This window comes from Lissotriton helveticus, chromosome 5_1 (genome assembly GCF_964261635.1).
Source record: "Lissotriton helveticus chromosome 5_1, aLisHel1.1, whole genome shotgun sequence".
NCBI classification, from domain to species: Eukaryota; Metazoa; Chordata; class Amphibia; order Caudata; family Salamandridae; genus Lissotriton; species Lissotriton helveticus.
The window spans coordinates 844,189,059-844,207,201 of record NC_136065.1 but is presented as its reverse complement, the minus strand read 5'-3'; the positions used below and the strand labels follow the sequence as shown (position 1 = coordinate 844,207,201).

Genomic DNA, 18,143 nt, shown 5'->3' with positions numbered 1-18,143 from the left:
AGAGCTATGTGGATTTGATAAGGCTCATGATCTCTGCAGATCTGAGCACAAGTTTTTCAGGGACCTGGTGAAGTTACACCAAAATGTCCCCCTCATCCCTCTAATGCTTGACATGGGCAAGCGATTGATTGGCGACACAGCAAGGTTGTGCCTGCTGCTCTTTTGGGCTCGCATTAGGTGGACCCCTGAGCTCCTCCTCTATGCTGAAGCCCTCACTGAGATGATACAAATAAACACTGGCTATAAAATAGGCTGGATCTCCAACATCAGAAAAATGATGGCAGCTCTGGGGCTCCAAGCGTATTGGGACAGGCAGGAACCACAAAGGAAAGAAGAGCTCAAACGTCTGTATTGGGAATGGTTGGATCAAGAAGAAACCTGCAAACCAAATTTGGGTAGATTAACAGCAGAATTATATCGAAATAAACAGACTAGACACCTAGAGCCCTTCTTAGATATTATTCAGGCCCCACGGGACAGGATGTTATACATCCACTTCAGGTTCGGCACACAGTCTGTCTGCAAGATAATAGTGAAATGGCATTAATGCAATCAAACACCAAAGGACCGCCCATGTGGCAGGGCCCCGATAGAAAGTGTTGCACACGTTCTATTTGCTTGCGCAGCATATAACATCCCACGGGCCAAGTGGCTAAAACCATTGTGCCGGCATCTGGGCACACAGGACTATCACGTTACCCTGGGCATCCTTAGGTCTGATCCCAGACCCTTCTTTGTGTGTTTTGTCGCAAAGTTTCTTATTCATGCATGGCTCACCAGACGGAAGTTCTTGGCAGGAATAGCATAGCACTCTGCGGAACTACATTGATACGCAATCACTGATGGGCTCAAAGGCTGCTTATTTTAGCTTTAAAATCATATGCCATGCATGTGTACTTTCTGTCCTTATTTTTAACCTTATGTGCCGCTACCTTAAGGAGGGCTGGAACATTTTACTAGGTCTGCTAGAGCCTGCAACCTGGGCCTACCCAAGATGAATTGCCACACTGTCCCTCCTTCTCTATTTTTACTGTATTTCATGTACGTTTTTAGGTCTCGCCTATTACATCCTGAAGGGATGATAGGCGAGATTTATAGTAAGCAGACCTAAAAAGTCTACCCACTGCGGATCGCATACAGTTCATGTGAGCCAGGCACGTGCACAGCAATTCGCTCCCCCTACCCCACCCACAAATCAAGACAAGACAACAACATCAAAGCGCACACCATCTGTCTGCCTGCAGGCTGTGGGAGCATTTTTGCGGCCGCTTTGATGTTCTCAGTGAGCCGCGCGGCAATTGAGAACATCAAAGCGGCCGCGAAATTGCTCACCATTTGCCACCCACTTCCTTCATTGGCACTTATTTTTTATTTGTGAGAGGCCACATCCTTGCCAAGAGTGTGTTACAGAGCTCAAGGGAATTACCATAACCTGGCTGTGCGAATATGGGCACTTACACTTATAATGTTATTTTAGATGCATGAGAATACAGCCTGCGTACACTTCTTTGACTCACCAGCGAGTGACATCTCGCTTGTCCTATCTACGTTCTTATTTAATTTCCACGTAACAGTTTCTCCTGCCTTTTCTCGACACATCTGAAAATGTTGTCCTCTTCAGCTTCCGGTTCCCGGTCCTCGCACAGCGACAGCCTTCCGGCGTTTTTTCGACTCGGAGGCACGATTTAGTTTCCTATGTGGTGACATCCTGGGGGCGGAGTTGCTCCGCTACAATGCAAGTGTAGGAATGTATCACTATACATCCTGCCAATTTAGAAACATCTGCTGTACCCATGAGGAGAGGGTACTGGCCACATCACTTAGAATGTGCACGTGTTTGTTACAGTATCATCATATATGTTGCAACATTATAAAATTGATCCATGAATATATGTGACCTTATGCATCTTTGTGTATGCTCTGTGTCTACACGAGTAACGCAGCGTCTCAATTTTAAAGAGTGCATGCTGTGCACACTCATTCTTTCCAATATCTGTTTACTTTTATCAGTCAGCTGACAGATTGCGCCGATGCCGCATGACAGTCGGTATCTATGGCGTGCGAGTTTGGCCGCAAGCCCAGCGCATTTCCTTCCATTTGGAGTCAGGGTGCGACCAGGTTTTGACAGCGGGGCTGGGACTCTTTTGTTCCCGTCAGCAGATCTCTGAGCAAATCTGGATACTGTCTGGGAAGTCTCCCTGCATCCAGTTCTGCCTCCCGATGCTGGGATGTGACCTCATTCGGAAACCTTTTTGCTGAATGGAGGAATTATTCGATGGGCGAAAAATAGCACGGTACAAAAAAAATGCCAAAAAGCTACATTGAAGTTTTCTATTTCTGTGTGGGATTGAGGTGGTATATATTTTAATAGTAAGTTTCCTCCTTAGAATAGAAATCTATTCGTGTGACTCCTTTACTGACTACACTTCACAGATTAGATTGCATCAGTTTTCTTCATGACTTGGTTTCTGGCACAACATCGATCCAGTTGGGACTTTCGTTTCTCCCTCCATGGCTGTTTTACAGTTCTAAGTGGTGGCAGTTATAAGTGTATATATTGGTATATAGTGGTATATATTTTAATAGTAAGTTTCCTCCTTAGAATAGAAATCTATTTGTGTGACTCCTTTACTGACTACACTTCACGGATTAGATTGCATCAGTTTTCTTCATGACTTGGTTTCTGGCACAACATCGATCCAGTTGGGACTTTCGTTTCTCCCTCCATGGCTGTTTTACAGTTCTAAGTGGTGGCAGTTATAAGTGTATGGATTGTTGTAATCTGCAGAAGATTGATGAGGGGCGTAGTCATTTAGCAACTCATTTTGGAATGTGAAAGTTGAGCTTTATTGTGGGCAAAGCTTTCCTTTTCACACGCTTTCTCTTTATTCCTTTTGGAAGCCTTGAAGTATCACCTCCTTTTGCTCTACCTATGGTAGAAGACAACCCCACCGAAATGGCTTTCAAACAACCTTTAAGTTTTTCTGTAAATCTACATGGGTCTTTGTCACACGCCAAAATCCATAACTTTTTGAGGTTGTATTGTTTTTTCAATGGGATCACGTTTATGTTTACCAAAGACATTCGTGTTTCTAACATGGTTTTTAGGAACCACCACCACGGCCACCACCACGTCCACCACCACCACGTCCACCACCTCCACGTCCACCACCACCACGTCCACCACCCCTACATCCACCACCACCGCGTCCACCACCACCGCGTCCACCGCACCCACACCCACCTCCACCACCACGTCCACAACCACCACCTCCACCACCACCTCCACCACCACATCCACCACCATCACATCCACCACCATTACATCCACCCCCACCAAGTCCACCCCCACCACATCCTCCACTACCACCACGTCCACCACCACCACACCAACCTACACCACCACCACGTCCACCACCACCACCACGGCCACCACCACGTCCACCGCGAGGCCAACTCACTCTATCTATCTATCGGCCTCACTCTATCTATCGCCCTCACTCTATCTATCTATCGCACTCACTCTATCTATCTGTCGCCCTCACTCTATCTATCGGTCGCCCCCACTTTATCTATCGCTCTCACTCTATCTATCTATCGCCCTCACTCTATTTATCTATCTATCGCCCTCACTCTATCTATCTATCGCCCTCACTCTATCGATCTATCTATCGCCCTCACTCCATCTATCTATCTATCTATCTATCTATCTATCTATCTATCTATCTATCTATCTATCTATCTATCTATCTATCTATCTATCTATCTATCTATCTATCTATCTATCTATCTATCTATCTATCTATCTATCTATCTATCTATCTATCTATCTATCTATCTATCTATCCATCTATCTATCCATCTATCTATCCATCTATCTATCTATCTATCTATCTATCTATCTATCTATCTATCTATCTATCTATCTATCTATCTATCTATCTATCTATCTATCTATCTATCTATCTATCTATCTATCTATCTATCTATCTATCTGGCTAGCTAGCTAGCTAGCTAGCTAGCTAGCTATCTATCGCCTTCACTCTATCTATCACCCTCCCTCTATCTATCTATCGCCCTCCCTCTATCTATCGCCCTCCGTCTATCTATCTATCGCCCTCACTCTATCTATCTATCGCATCACCACAGCATCACTCAGCACCACCACAGCATCACTCAGTGGCACCACAACATCACTCAGGGGCACCACGACATCACTATGCGCTACCACAGCATCACTGAACGCCACAGCATCACTCGTCGCCACCACAACATCACTCAGCGCCACCACAGCATCAATCTGTGTAACCATTCAACAACAACTGATTCAAATATGTTCTCTCAATGTTTCAAGCTATATTACAAATGTCACAAAAAGATGTTAATATTTCACTTCTGTTCTTGGATTTTCGTCACAATAAAATACATTGAACATATTCTTCACAAAAGTTATTTACAAAATGTTAAGCTATTGCCATTATTAATTACAATAGCTTTTATTTAAGTAATATTAAAAAAAATTAAAAGCCATTGTAATTTGTAATATCAATACATCTAAGTCACATAAATACAACACATATTGCATTACAAATGCTATAGGTGTCACATTTGCGAAAGTTAAAACTAATGGCATTGTTAATGACAAAGCTATTAATTTTGCTATTTTAAAAACCAACACATGAAAAAAAGGTGTCATTTACAATACCAATAGCTCAAACTTTCCTAATGCGAGACCTGATATGATGTGTATTAACTTCTTAACTAGCTGATCCCAGTAACTGCACTTTACGCTGAGGGTGCAGCAGTGCACCTGGATGGATCACTTGTATATATTATTTTTAGTATGCTGTTGTTTGATATGCTTATTTTGTATTTCTCTCATAAAATGTCTTTTATGACACTAGATGTCAAAATAAAGCTTTTACAAACAAAAATAAACAGCCATGGACAAATGCCACTTTAAAATACAGTAACCAACACCAATCTGGAACACCCAAACCTATCCATTCTAGGAGACATCAACACATGGGGGGTCATTAGGATGGCGGGCGGACTTTGCTCGCCCGCCCTCCTCGTGGTAATAGGGACCAGCCGCCGTAAGGGTGGGGATCCCGTCACCAGCATTAGGATGCGCCCGCCACAGTAGTGGGCACTCAGCACCGCCCGCCACAATGGCAGGAAAGCATGCTGTGCACTTCCATGCACAGCATGGCAGGCACCGCGCTGTGCCTGCCATGCTGTGCATGGAACTGCTGGGGGGTACCATAGGTACCCCCCATGTGCACCACCCACCCCCCCAGAGTCCCTGGGGGCCCGAAACGGGCCCCCGCAGGGATTCTCCGCATGCCTTTCCGTGGCTGCATTGCCGCAACGGAAAGGCATTGAAAAATGCCCATCATAATATGGCTGGCGGTGTCTGATAGACACCGCCACCATATTATTCCTTTTCCGCCCCGGCCGCAAGGCGATCGGGGCAGGAAAAGCAGCGGACGGTCTTTCCATCCGCCGAGGTCCCCTCGCCATACTAATATGGCGGGGGGGGGAAACTGATGTGTGGATGTCGGGCAGATTGCCTCCGCCAGGCCGGGGGTGGCTACCGCCAGCCTGGCGGTGGCAATCCGCCCGACATAGTAATGGGCCCCATGGTTTGCAAAAGAATCTAACCACAGCTGTTGCAACCAACCTGAAGCCTTCAACCTACAACGTGTTGTTTCTTGCCCAAATCACTGTGCAGGGCACACACTATTTGTCATATTTGCACATTAGGAGAAGTCACAGTTACAGACAACTCTCCCATAAGCTGTAGCAACTACAACATCATCACCTTCAAGATCCACATGCCTACCAATAACAAAACTTCGAAAAACATCAAAAACAAACGTTTATACAAACAATGAAAAAAACATACATTCAGCAAGTTCAAAACCTACCTTTAAAAACTCCAATAAACATGAAGCCAAAAGACATACACACCTTCTACAACTGGAGCAGCGCTGCACTGGACACACAGATACCAACAAAAACCACATAATGAATTTACCACAAAAAAACCACCATGAAAACACATGAAGAGAGTGAAAACATAACTCAACATATTGGAGAAAATTAGGAGATTAAATAGACAAAAGCATGCCACAGCACTTTAACAGAGCCTGCAAAGAAAGCAATCAGACCCACAAAAAGACACCACCACCTCACTCATATACCTGAAGCAGACAGCCCTTCCAACAGAATTATGCAATCTAGAGTGCCTAAACACTTCTGTGACAAAATCTCCATTTAACTGATCTAAAAAATTACAAGGATTGAAAATAACCTGAAGGAGAAGGCAAAGATAACACCATAACCAGAAATTAAATAGATTAAGCACATTAAATATGTATCTGAAACTTTAACCTCTTATTCCCCATTTGTGCGCTACAGACTCTTAAGAGACCATACAGCCAAATTCATCAACGGGAATTCGGCTCGCAAAGGGCCAGATTCTGAGAATCTGGCCATTTGCGAGCGCAATTTTTGCATTTGGGATTCATCATCCCAAATGCAAAAATCGTAAATTTGCGAACTCGCTAAATTGCAAGGAATTGCATTTAAGGAATCTCTATTTGAGATTCCTTGAATGCAATTCATTAACCATTTTTGAATTGCGAATTCGCGATTTTTGGCCGCTATTTACCGCGAAGTCTGACTTCGTGGTAAATAGCGACGACTTAGAAAAATGCACTTTAGTGCATTTTTTCTTAGTGGTATGTTACACACACACATGTCCTTTGGACATGTGTGTGCGCAACATCAGTCTACATTTACATTTCAGGGGTGCTACAGGGTGTCCTTTGGACACCCCCGGCACCCTTGAAATCGCATCCTTATTTGCGATTAGCAATTTGCGAATCGCAAATAAGGAAGCTGTGGAAATCGCAAATAAAATTGCGATTTCTACATGAAAATTGCGATTTCTACATGAATCCCATTTTGCGAGTCTTTAATAGCGATTCCCTAATATTCGCTATTAAGGACTCGCAAAACGAGACAATGATGAATCTGGGGGTTTGTGCTTTAGCATAGTGATAGTGTAGTTGAGTAGTCATTTGTTTGTGCCAGTAAATCATTACTATACTGTGCACTATTGAGTTATTGTAAAAATAACATTATTTTTTTAATTCCAAGTATTGCCTGGACACTGCCATTATTTGTGAGTTGTGTGCATTGTTGAATTCTGAGTCTCTAACCCCACACCACTTCCCTGGAAGCCGTGAACTGCTCAGGCACAAGTGAAGTGCTAAAGGAGAGTCCCTGATGCTCGATTTGCAGGGTTATCGTAAGTATGGCCCTGGGATAGCAGTGGTAAATGCTCATAGTCCCCCATATGTGTCGCCTAATAGCCTGGGTCTGACAGATGTATTTAAATCCATCTGCCTTGTGGGAACATTCAGCTCTTTCAAAAGGGTTCTTTGTGAAATACCTTAAGGTCCTAAAACAGACTGTCTTCTAAAAACTGGGGCACCTATAAGAAGCAGTGATATTCAAACCCTTCACTGAAAATGTGCACTACAAATGACGTATGGAAGCGTTTTTTCAAATACCTGCTTACGCAGGAGTTTTGATGTAGTTAAATCATATTACTTGCGGAAGTCAAGGTAGTTCAGCAACTAGAAAATCTTTGGGGCATATGTATCAAGCCCTTTTCCTGTTCGCAAACGGGCCGATTCTCAGAATCGGCCCGTTTGCGAACGAGAAAAGGCCTTTTGGGATGTATCATCCCAAAAGGGCATCGCAAATTAGAGAATTGCAAAATTTGCGATTCTCTATTTTGCATTTAAGGAATCGCAAATTGCGATTCTTTAAATGCAATGTATGAAGCAAAGAAAAAGTGCAATTTGGCCATAAGAAAATGCAAATTACCACCAACTTCAAGTTGGTGGTAATTTGCGATTTCTTTGAAAAATCCACTTTTTTGCATTTTTCAAAGTGCCATGTGGCGCACATACATGCCCTTAGGGCATGTATGTGCGCCACATGTGTACACGTACATATTTCAGGGGGGGCAACAGGATGTCCTTTTGACACCCTCGCACCCTTGAAATTGCATGCTCAATTTGCGATTCTCTAATTGCGATTCACAAATTGAGAATGTCTTCGCATGCATTCCTATGGGCCTCCTAGCCCATAGGAATGAATGGGAAGGTATTCCTTAATTGCAATTTGCAATTTGCTAATCGCAATTAAGGAATATTAAGGAATTGCAATTATTATTGCGATTCCTATATACATAGCATTTTGCGATTCCTTAATAGCAATTCGCTAAAAATCGCTATTAAGGAGTCGCAAAAGGGCTTGTTCATACATATGCCCCAATGTGACATACTTAGCGAGCTCTACACAACAACAACCTAACACAAATCTGTGCCCTCAAAGAGGTCTACAATTGAACTCTAGGAAACGTACCAGATAAGGAGGTTTGCAAATATCATCTGGACCCGGAGAAGGCAATGTATGACCATATTACAATTGTTAGCTGTTATGTATTTCTTTTTTATTTTAGGACAGTCAGCAAGACAAAGGTGTAGAATGCTTATGGAAAAAAGTAAGTGAAATACTGGACTACACTTGGGTGTTTGAAGTACAAATCAGACAAAAAGAATCATGTAGTTAAGAATGTGGAGTTTTTGAACAAGAAAAACATGCTTCGCTTTGGTAAAACAAACACTATGGAAATGCCATCTGTTTGTGTGTCTTGGTCAATGGGAAACTGGTTCCCCTACTTAGACATTCTACCAAATCGCTGGTATAGACAGGAGATATTAAGGATGCGAATTGGGATCAACCCTTGGTTAATAAATAAAGATTTTAAATTAACAATGTTAGATCATAAAGGGTGTTGCAGGTGTAATTTGGGCACCAAAGGAGATTTGTTGCATATCATTCTTGACTGCCTAACAATATTAGAAGAGCGTAAATTGTGGCTGTGCCCAATATTTTTAAAATATGCTATAAGAACAAGGGCACAGGCGGTCAACCTTCTAACAGAAATGCCCACAATTGAAATTGCCATTGCTTTAGGGAAATACATAAAAGTAAACCAGAATCCCCAAAATAGCCTGGAGTAATTTAAAGAAATGTTATAATATTTAAAAATATTTTATAAAAACTTGTCTAAGAGAAAAAAGGTTGTTTTTAATAACTGTTTTATAAGAGATGTATAAAATGTGTAAGTCTTCTTCTAAATTCTAGTGGAATATTGTTATTTGTAATGATTTTATTACCTTTTTGTAGAACATTTTTAATCAAGCAGCTATGCCTTCACACTTGTTTAAAGATTTTTTATCTAAATAAACATAATCTTTTGACTTGACTTGACCATCTGTTTGTGTGTCTGCACTGTGCATGTGTGTATGTGCGTGCCTCTTTGTGTGTCTATCCTTTGCTGCGTGTGCATGTTTGCCCTGTGTAAGTCTCTGCCTTTTGACCGTATCCTCAATAATGTGATGCTGTGCCTGGGAATGCGAACAGGATATCTAGAAGTATGTCAATATAACCTTTCACCCCAGATAGGAATAATCCTTCCACTGAGCCTGCCCTTGATCGACAGTTCTCATGAGTAATGCTTCTATGACAGGGTGGTGTTACATTTGTAATCAGTAAACTGTAACATGTTAACTATGTGACTTTGCCTTATGAATGTCATTAACGGGAGGTATTTAGATAACCTTTGACTCCTGCAAATGCTAATTAGTGAACCAGCTAACTATGCGTGACTTTGTTCAAATGACAGGGTGAATACATGGGTTTGCCTGCTCTTACTGACTCACATTATCTCTGTTGACTTAGGTCATTTGTTTTTACACTTCACCTACTGATTTTGTCTCCTGTCTTTAAAGCTAATTGCTAATTTAATGCGCAAGGACTTGCTATCATTCTATCAATACTCCAAACAGGGATTTATTATCATTTTACGTTACATATTGCAAATCATACAGCTGCACACTACCAAACTGCTGGATTTTGACTGGCATCGAGCTGGTTAACATCTCCCCTGGAGATTCATGGCTAATACTCGAGACAAGACTAATTACAGTATCAACACGCACATCACAACACATTTTCCCCTAGCACCAGCCGGTAAAGATCATAGATGGCTTAATTTAGTGTATGGCAAGCAGTCCATCTTCTTTCTGGATGGTGCAGGACATTACGTCCAACACCGTGACAGACCACCACCTGCCAAATTTAGAGATCTCAGCCAGCCCAACAGTGATCACTGGGCCATCAGTGAAAACAAGGTCATAGCAGTTACTCCGAAGATACCATAACGTTTGGTGGATGGCCGTTGTTGGTCTTCAAGGCCGTCCACCAAGCGTTGTTCTTTTTCAAAAACAAAGTACAAATATTGTTGTTAATATCAGGAGACATATTAACTGATTATGAGGCCTGAGTTTGTTAGAACAGTCCACATGCACTTGAATTTGCATTTGAATAATTGGATCAAAGGTGCAAGTACGGGAAATTTGAGATATTAACCCGTTAACTGCTTCGAACGTTCCGCGCCAGTGCGGATCGTTCGAAGAAACGGGTGCGGCCGCGTCGGCAGTTGGACGTGCGCAGCACCAGGGAGGTAGCTCGCGCGATGTCCAACGGCCGACGGCAGCAGCGATAGGGTTAAATGCTTTAATTTCTTTTGTGGAAAAATCCATCTCAGGGCCATTTCCTACACTTCATAAATCCCAGAATGCTCTAATTTAGAATAATGTTCTATAACATGGAAAATATCATGATATATATGATGTCCCAGACTACAACATAATTTGGTCTGGATAACTATTGTTTATTTACACTACATTCCACCATGTTTTGTAGAAACTCTGAAAAGTTAAATATTAATTTTTACAATGTATCCTAAATACATATATAATATGTATATATATATCTTAGTAACTTTGGTGTTGCTTAACGAATTTCCATGAACCTTTTCAAAAAAACGTCATCTACTTTGGCTCCTGCATGGAAAGTTTGGTGCCAATTCATCAAATGGTGGTGAAGAAAAAAGGGGGTCCTAAAACTTCCATTTCCCATTTTTTAATTTCTATAGAAAAGTTTCATGGGCGGCTCCTCCATGTGGGAGGAGGAGCGTCACCTCACTTCTTTCTCGCTGGGTGAGAAGCAGAAACATAAAATGGTATTATAAATACAGATTTATGTTTCTGCTTCTCACACTGCGAGAAAGCAGAAGGATTTGGTAGGGGCGGGTGGGTGAACCTGCTCCAGGGCAGGGGAGGAGTGGCTTGCCCACTGTTGTGGGAGCTGACTGTTTGGTCGGCATATCCTCCATGTTGGCTGCATGCAGCCTTCATGCAGAAAATGGCCTCCCCATAGATGCCTGTACGGTCCGAGTCACAGCCATTCCCAACACTGACATTGCAGCATTGTGATTGGTTTAGGGAGGGAGGCTGCCTGCTTCCTGGGACTCGGAGCAGAGACAATGCGATGCGGGGCCGGGCAGGCGAAGGTAAGTTTAAAAAAAAATGATTAAACCCCCCGCGCGTCATGCCGGCCGTGACTGAAAAGTTTGCTGTCAAATACAGAAAAAACTGCTCAACGCAGTTACACCAAGTTTTACAAAAAGTTAGAACTTTAGTCTGAAAACATACTTTTTGTTAATTGCTATACATCTGTTCTGCCATTTTTTAGATATTGGTTTTTAAAATGGTGCTGTGATTGGTCGACCACGACATGAAGAGTATGTTGTGGTAGCTATTACAGAACCTAGGGGAACCCTTCCCCTCTTGGAATGCATGTGAAAATATGTTTTATGGGCAGGCAGTGGTCCCAGGAAAACGGGATGCATTAAAAAAACTTGTTTATTTAAAAGCAGTCCCAGACATGGAGGCCTGCTGAGCTCAGCAGGCCACCATCCCTGGGAGGGCAAGCCATTCCCAATGGAGTCGCAAATTGCGAGTGGCTCAGTAATATTCATGAGCCTTGCATTTTACGACCCCATTAGGAATTGCTAACATTGTCTGTGACACTGTTGTACATTTGCTTTTGCGCCTCGCAAATTGCGACACGCAATTTTTTGCAATTCGCAAAAGCAAATTGTCCTATATCTGGCCCCTAGTGATGTAGCATACCCATAGTATAGGGTCTATCTGATTTTTCAATGTCCAGGAGAGCAACAGTTCCTAGAAATATTTTAGGGCACAGTGGCATTAAAACAAAGTCTCTTCTGAGTGTCTTTTCTTGAAGAGATCATAATCCTGGGTTAGGTTCCAGGCTTTAGTAACAAGAGAACCTGGTGATATTCCATTTTAAGAAGGGGCGAACATCTACAGTGACCTTCCATACCCACAGACACTGAGAATCCCAAATGATGTTCCCTCTCAACTGATAATGAGAGCCACTGGTGGTACATTGTGACCCCTTGTCCAGGGTGAGGAGAATTTCTTATGGTATTCTGACCCAGAATCTTTGAAGATCTTCACTACAGAATGCAGATACCATGAGGACATTAGTGATGTGAATATATGTGAGATGTTCACAGCACTTTAAATGTTGTCTTGTGCAGAGGTTTTGACACGGGTGACCGGGATCAAGCCTATCTCACCTAACTATGAAATGCACTGAGGATCTCCAGAGATCTACAAGAGCAAATATTTTAGAATTTGGCCTGGAGCTCAAGGGGACGTTAGGTATCTCAGGAGGTATCATGAAAGTTGATACCGTAAAGAAGTCCGTTGAAAGAATGTGTATGCTGTGGTTCCTGTCAGCTACATGGAGGTCCCGAGAAGTCACTGCCTCAGCCTGCTTAGTCCCTGATTAGAATACACCTGCAAAATTACACACCACCTAGTTTACATTAGCGCGGGGTGCACACATTGGTGAGTGGACAATTTGCATTTGATTGCAGATTGTGTATCCAGAAATGCAGGGTTACACACAATTTATACATGTTTGCAAGGTACAGGGTTTGGCATAACGGCCAGAGCTGCCAAACTTGGAGATGGGAAACTAGGTTCAAGTCTGGAGTCGACTCAACATCCTGTGATTCTGGGCAAATTACCGAATCTCCTCTTGCCTAGGAACAGCGCCTTGAGACTCTCATGGGTGATTAGCTGTGCTATATAACCCATAGTATTGTTATATTATTATTTTATTGCTAGGTGCACAATACAACATTGCTTGGAATTTGTTCCTGCGATGTTGGCATGTTCTCTGTGTCACAAACTGCAGGGGTAGTTTATGCCTATGTTAGACTGAAAGCAAAACAGGATTTGCTGCCTGATCTCAACTGGAGCCTTGGTGGGCCGTTCCAGACTGGGGAGATAGGATTGCATTGACTGGTCCAAAGGGATGTCTTGCACAGCCCTGCACACTGATCCCAGGACTTGTGCTAAATGTAAATGTAAATGTTTTTGAGCTTGTAAAGCGCACTGCTACCCGTCCATAGGTCTCCTGGCTCTGTATAACTCTGGGGAACCTGTCCTGGCTTGCTGGGAGTCCCCAAGGTGGAGCCAGGCATCCCCGGAATTGGTGGGGCCGTTGTGGAGATTAGGCAAGCTAATGCCCAGAGTTACCGAGTGGAATCCCTGATTAGAGTAAGCACCGAAGCGAGAATTATCGAGTCCATTGGCCAAGGTCCACGACCCTGCCGCGTCGGGAATTGAATCCTGGTCCTGGGCCGACTTCTGCTCTCGAGCCTGCTGCCTCTAACCAGTGAGCCACACTACTCCACAGGTGTTGTAAGGTTCAAGCATGTGTTTACACGGTATATGGGAGGGAGGAGCTGTAACACAGATGGTGCCCTGCACTAAGCAGCAGTACAGACACAGTTTAGATCTCATCTAGAGAGAGCTTTTAGATGTCTATTGCCAAAAGATCTCTTGTGGTCTATACCAAAATCTTGCTGTGGTCTTAAAGTGAGGACTGGCTCTATGGACACTCTCATTTGCTTGCTTCTGATGGCTTGCCTTCCTCTTTTTGTGTTTGTCCCTCCCCCGAAGCACAGTCTCTTTACCATCCTTTTGATTGAATTCCTTGTATTTTTCACTCTTCCCATTCAGGGAACTACTTTTTTATTTCAGCACTTCATGAGAATGCACATGTTTTCTAGCTCTCTTCCTGGTGTGCTATTTCTCCCCCAAACAACTGGCCGCCACCTGCTCCATGCTGCTCCCTCACAACCCCAGCTCATCCATTGCTTTCCCCACACCTCCCTGTCTTTTGCTTTTTTTGGCCTGCCCCGAATCCAGCCTCCAGTGCTTCCATTACACCGTCACCCCCGCCCACTCCCTGTTACCTCCCCGACCACTCCTGTGTTGCTCCCTGAACCAATCACGGTCCTTTAATTATGGGTGGGGTATTTGTTTGGGGAGGCTCAACAGTTGTAATTTTCCTCCAGGCAACTCAACTGTGCAAAAATTGCATTTGTGCAGCTAAAAATACTTTCTTTTTTACCCCGATCCAAATGCACCATTTTGGACCAACAAAACGCAAAATAATGGCACCTGTGGCTTGCACTCACACATATGTGTTGCTTCCAACCTCTAACTCTATGTATGTATGCATCATGACACACACATGCAAACAAATAATCACTCTTTTCTTTTTTTTCTTTGATTTTGGACAGTGCTACAGCATCGGCACAAACCATATCATTTTGCTAAACAGCTGAACAAAATCAGCAAAAAACATTGGTCAAGCCAATAGATCAACAAGACAGGACCAGTTGGCTTTGACAGTGCTTGTCACCTTCCCTCAAATAATTATGAATTTGCCGCATTTGCCACATAATCCATAATCTGCTCCATAAACTGCAGGTTTTAACAAAAAGAAAATTGTTTCTAGCTCAAATGGATCAGAAGTTACTAAAAACGCAATGACGTGGGTCGCCTGCTGCGGAAGGCCCTTTGCAAAGGTTAACTGGTCATCTTTCTTTTGCTTTTTTTTAGTATTTGGTTGTTAAACTGGTACTATTGAAGTGAGACAGTATATTCCATGTGTAAAAATGACAAAATAATGAAGCAATAGTATATAAGAAATTTACCACAGTATGCCACATAATTTGCTTTTCCTGCTGCATTATTTTGTCAACCCTGCCACATAATTTGGTGCTCCCCTGCCGCATAATTCCAGTAGCCCTGCCAATAGTACATTTGATTACTGAGCTCCCGAAAACCAGACCTAAATATCATGTAGTAGTACCACCAGATGTAGACAGCCTGAAGGGTATCTATATAGCTGCAGGCTGCTAGGAGACCAGATGGAATGCCCATGAATGGTTCACTAGGGGGAATGAGAGAGCTATGTTTAGCTGGGGAATGCCAGGATTGATCATGTGATTGGGAATAAGCATTCCTATTGGATGTAGGACGTTGGTACTTACCACCTGTACCAGACATTCCCATCTGTGCTACCTCAAATACATGAATGTGATGGGAGGAATCCCTGCAATGAGTAAATCACTAGCAATCACTTAGGGTAGCATTCCAACCCATTGTTCTTTCTTCCAGCATACCACCTCAGTTTGGACCTATCCATATGCAAATCAGTCTTAAGCCAGCTCCAATAGGCACAGTCCAGCTCAACTATAGGCCAGGTCCTTCCTGAATTGGACCACAAGCAACCCAAGACACCTTTTGCCCTGAACAGGGCTCGGCAGTCGGTGGAGCTTGGTTCCAGTGGCACAGTGGGCATTGGACCCATGTCTGGCCATACCTACTCTTCTTTTGCTCACCATGCCACCGCAGTTTGGACTGAGCCATATGGAAATGAGTCCAGATAAGAACAATAAGAATAGTTTAGCCTGCTCTGCCAGGCTAGGTCCTCCTCGAACCAGAACACAAGCAACACAAGACCAGTTTCACCCTTATTGTGGCTCATCAGTTGGGTGCAGCCGCGGCCCGTGGAGGGAGTTCTGGTCGGGCAGTAAGGCGGGGCGGGGGAGGGTCAGGGTGAGGGGTGCTAAAAACCGGAATATGGATAATTGGAGGTAAGTAAACAATTTAATTAATAAAACGAATTTCGTAGCGCGCGCTGCGTCTCATTTTGCGATGCAGGGCGCGCTACGAAATTCATTTTATTTATTAAATTGTTTACTTACCTCCAATTATCCATATTCCGGTTTTTAGCACCCCCCACCCTGCCCCCCCCCGCCCCGCCTTTCTGCCCCTCCGGAACTCCCTCCAGGGGCCGTGGCTGGTTGGGTGTAGTTTGGTTCCGGTGGCACAGAGAGCACAGGACACATATCTGGACATATCCTTGTCACTTAGGGCTTTACACCAAACATGCAACTATTGATCTGAGGAATGCTTGCAATAAATGTAACTAATGGCAATCACTCTGCATAGCATTCCAACCTATTGTTTTTTAGTCCACCATGCCACCCCAGTTTGGGCCCAGCCATTTCCAAATCAGTCTTGACCCTTTTCCACAAGTAACAGTCCCGCCCGAACTGCCAGACCAGGTCCTCCCTGAACGGAAATAGAAGCAACTCAAGACTAATTTTGCCCTCGTTGGGGCTTGTCAGTCAAGCATAGTTTGTTTCCAGTGGCACAGTGAGCACAGGAACCATGTAGCATCAAACACACAAAAGGTGATGTGAGGAATGCTTGCAAAAAGTCTAACCACAGGGAATTGCTCAGAGTATCATTCCAACCCATCGCTTTTTGCCCACTATATCACCTCAGTTTGGACTCAGCCATATGCAATCAGTCCTTGCCCTGCTCCAATAATAACAGTTCAGCCCGAACTACCAGGCCAGGTCCTCCTTGAACAAGTACCCCAAGACCCCTTACGCTCTGATTGGCTCAGCAGTCGGGTGCAGCTTGGTTCTAGTGGCACAGTGAGCATGGGACACACGTCTGGGCATGCCCTCGCCACTTAGGGCATAGCATCAAACACACAAAAGGAGATGGGAGGAATGCTTGCAATAACCCTAAACACTAGCAATCGCATCGGGTGCATTCCAAGCCATTGTTCTTTTGCCCACCATGCCACCTCAGTTTGGACCCAGCCATATGCAAGCTGGTCTACAGCAGGTAGGGCACATCAATGGCATTCACACGGATGTGCAGCAGTGAAGTAAAGATGGCTGTGGTGCCTCCTCCGCCTTCAAGGCTAAGAACGCAAGCGCCCGAGCATTTTGGGTAGAGTATATTTAAAACCCACGATACAATACTCGCTGGATATTTAGTATACACAACAAAACGAACGCCTTCTCGCTCAATATGCCTTTTTTGTACCCAAAACAATCGAACTCTTATGACCGAATATAAAAGAAGACAACCGTCGTGTAACCTGCAGGTTAAGGTCAGATGTCTATAAGAGGCTCTGAACCCACCGAGTTACCCTCCCGGCTATTAAAGTCACATTAACATCGGACAGACAATTAATCATTCGGGATATTCGACGAAATTCGTTAACGTTCGAAAACGTCAGTTTGCAGCTTCACTCCCCCCCCCCCCCACCCCACCCCCACACGCACACATACACAGCGCCCCCAAACAAGATGCCTTCGCTGCTGAGAAACTGCAGAAGGTTGCCCCATTAGCCCCTATTATTGAGAAAGTGGCCTGGCCTTAGACAGGCTTCCATAGCCCGATAAAGGGGGCGAAATCCTATCCGACGCTGTGACGCCAAGTGCCAGTGTGCCTGAAACCTTGGCTGGTAGACAAAGCACTTGGCGGTCGCTAGTGGGCCTCGAGGCGCTGACGGGCACGCCTCGCGTACAATAAGAGCTGAGATAACTTACGGGGGTCTTCAATGGCGCAGAAAGCCTGGGTGCTGCGGGGTCTCTCTGTGCACAGGGATGCTGGACCGCTGCTGCTGCTGTGCAGAGGAGGAGCAGGGTTGCCTGGCAACTGTTTCCAAGGTAACGGATCCAAAGGATGTGCAGAAGGGATTCAATGAGTGAGGGGGAGCGGAGCGTCTGGGGGACGTTGTCCCTCTAACAGAATCTCTGCTGGCGGTGTCTGTGGTGCAGCATTGCTACAGTGTCATAAACATAAAAAGAAGGTACGCACACGTCTAGCTGAGACGCCACCGGTTCATGTCCCTCAGTGATCATTCTTCTGTGAGAGAAAGCCCCTGGCAGAAGTATCATCATGGGGCGCTTGTTTGCTTTGAGACACGTGCTCTCACGTGTTTCTCTC

General features: G+C 44.2%; 1 protein-coding gene across 1 annotated transcript in view; it reads right to left on the bottom strand.

Annotated features, from left to right (window-relative positions):
* Positions 1 to 17,857, bottom strand: part of CALY (calcyon neuron specific vesicular protein) — a 108,298-nt gene extending 90,441 nt beyond the window's left edge. Inside the window, exon 1 of the mRNA XM_078643316.1 lies at positions 17,744 to 17,857. The gene's annotated coding sequence lies outside the window, so the exon portion shown is untranslated. The remainder of the gene's footprint in view (positions 1 to 17,743) is intronic.
* Between the last annotated feature and the right edge of the window lie 286 nt (positions 17,858 to 18,143).